Genomic DNA, 3,562 nt, shown 5'->3' on the forward strand with positions numbered 1-3,562 from the left:
TATTCTCTACTGAACTATTCTCTACTGAACTATTCTCTACTGAACTATTCTCTACTATACTATTCTCTACTGAACTATTCTCTACTGAACTATTCTCTACTGAACTATTCTCTACTGAACTATTCTCTACTGAACTATTCTCTACTGAACTATTCTCTGCTGAACTATTCTCTGTACTGAACTATTCTCTACTATACTATTCTCTACTGAACTATTCTCTACTGAACTATTCTCTACTGAACTATTCTCTTTGTACTGAACTATTCTCTACTATACTATTCTCTACTGAACTATTCTCTACTGAACTATTCTCTACTGAACTATTCTCTGCTGACTATTCTCTACTGAACTATTCTCTGACTGAACTATTCTCTACTGAACTATTCTCTGTACTGAACTATTCTCTACTGATACTATTCTCTACTGAACTATTCTCTTCTGTACTGAACTATTCTCTACTATACTATTCTCTACTGAACTATTCTCTACTGAACTATTCTCTACTGATACTATTCTCTACTGAACTATTCTCTACTGAACTATTCTCTACTGAACTATTCTCTACTGAACTATTCTCTACTGAACTATTCTCTACTGAACTATTCTCTACTGAACTATTCTCTACTGTACTGAACTATTCTCTACTATACTATTCTCTACTGAACTATTCTCTACTGAACTGTTCTCTACTGAACTATTCTCTGTACTGAACTATTCTCTATTGTACTGAACTATTCTCTACTATACTATTCTCTACTGAACTATTCTCTACTGTACTATTCTCTATTGTCTGAACTATTCTCTACTGTACTATTCTCTACTGAACTATTCTCTACTGAACTATTCTCTACTGAACTGAACTATTCTCTACTGAACTAATTCTCTACTGAACTATTCTCTACTGACTGAACTATTCTCTACTGAACTATTCTCTACTGTACTGAACTATTCTCTACTATACTATTCTCTACTGAACTATTCTCTACTGATACTATTCTCTACTGAACTATTCTCTACTGAACTATTCTCTACTGAACTATTCTCTAGTGTACTATTCTCTACTGAACTATTCTCTACTGAACTGAACTATTCTCTACTGAACTATTCTCTACTGAACTATTCTCTACTGTACTGAACTATTCTCTACTTAACTATTCTCTACTGAACTATTCTCTACTGAACTATTCTCTACTGAACTATTCTCTACTGTACTATTCTCTACTGAACTATTCTCTACTGTACTATTCTCTACTGAACTGTTCTCTATACTATTCTCTACTGAACTATTCTCTACTATACTATTCTCTACTGAACTATTCTCTACTATAGTATTCTAAACTATGCTATTCTCTACTGAACTATTCTCTACTATAGTATTCTCTACTGTACTATTCTCTACTGAACTATTCTTTACTATAATATTCTCTACTGAACTATTTTCTACTATAGTATTCTCTACTATACTATTCTCTACTGAACTATTCTCTACTGAACTATTCTCTAGTGTACAATTCTCTACTGAACTATTCTCTACTGAACTATTCTCTACTGTACTATTCTCTACTGAACTGTTCTTTACTATACTATTCTCTACTGAACTATTCTTTACTATACTATTCTCTACTGAACTATTTTCTACTATAGTATTCTCTACTATACTATTCTCTACTGAACTATTCTCTACTGAACTATTGTCTACTGTACTATTCTCTGTACTGAACTATTCTCTACTATACTATTCTCTACTGAACTATTCTCTACCGAACTATTCTCTACTGAACTATTCTCTACTGTACTGAACTATTCTCTACTATACTATACTCTACTGAACTATTCTCTACTGAACTATTCTCTACTATACTATTCTCTACTGAACTATTCTCTGCTGAACTATTCTCTACTGAACTATTCTCTACTGAACTATTCTCTACTGAACTATTCTCTACTGAACTATTCTCTGCTGAACTATTCTCTGTACTGAACTATTCTCTACTATACTATTCTCTACTGAACTATTCTCTACTGAACTATTCTCTACTGTACTATTCTCTACTGAACTATTCTCTACTATACTATTCTCTACTGAACTATTCTCTACTGAACTATTCTCTACTGAACTATTCTCTGCTGAACTATTCTCTACTGAACTATTCTCTGAACTGAACTATTCTCTACTGAACTATTCTCTGTACTGAACTATTCTCTACTGAACTATTCTCTACTGAACTATTCTCTACTGTGCTGAACTATTCTCTACTATACTATTCTCTACTGAACTATTCTCTACTGAACTATTCTCTACTGATACTATTCTCTACTGAACTATTCTCTACTGAACTATTCTCTACTGAACTATTCTCTACTGAACTATTCTCTACTGAACTATTCTCTACTGAACTATTCTCTACTGAACTATTCTCTATTGTACTGAACTATTCTCTACTATACTATTCTCTACTGAACTATTCTCTACTGAACTGTTCTCTACTGAACTATTCTCTACTGTACTGAACTATTCTCTATTGTACTGAACTATTCTCTACTATACTATTCTCTACTGAACTATTCTCTACTGTACTATTCTCTTTGTACTGAACTATTCTCTACTGATACTATTCTCTACTGAACTATTCTCTACTGAACTATTCTCTACTGAACTGAACTATTCTCTACTGAACTATTCTCTACTGAACTATTCTCTACTGAACTGAACTATTCTCTACTGAACTATTCTCTATTGTACTGAACTATTCTCTACTGATACTATTCTCTACTGTACTGAACTATTCTCTACTATACTATTCTCTACTGAACTATTCTCTACTGAACTATTCTCTACTGAACTATTCTCTACTGAACTATTCTCTACTGAACTATTCTCTACTGAATGAACTATTCTCTACTGAACTATTCTCTACTGAACTATTCTCTATTGTACTGAACTATTCTCTACTGTACTATTCTCTACTGAACTATTCTCTACTGAACTATTCTCTACTGAACTATTCTCTACTATACTATTCTCTACTGAACTATTCTCTACTGTACTATTCTCTACTGAACTGTTCTCTACTGTACTATTCTCTACTGAACTATTCTCTACTATACTATTCTCTACTGAACTATTCTCTACTGAACTATTCTATACTGAACTATTCTCTTGTACTGAACTATTCTCTACTGAACTATTCTCTATTGTACTGAACTATTCTCTACTATGCTATTCTCTACTGAACTATTCTCTACTGAACTATTCTCTATTGTACTGAACTATTCTCTACTGATCTATTCTCTACTGAACTATTCTCTACTGTACTGAACTATTCTCTACTGATACTATTCTCTATTGTACTGAACTATTCTCTGCTATACTATTCTCTACTGAACTATTCTCTACTATACTATTCTCTACTGAACTATTCTCTACTGTAGTATTCTCTACTGAACTATTCTCTACTGAACTATTCTCTACTGTACTATTCTCTACTGAACTATTCTCTACTGAACTATTCTCTACTGAACTATTCTCTACTGAACTATTCTCTACTGAAATATTCTCTAT

Source organism: Salmo salar, unplaced genomic scaffold (assembly GCF_905237065.1).
Source record: "Salmo salar unplaced genomic scaffold, Ssal_v3.1, whole genome shotgun sequence".
Classification (NCBI taxonomy): Eukaryota; Metazoa; Chordata; class Actinopteri; order Salmoniformes; family Salmonidae; genus Salmo; species Salmo salar.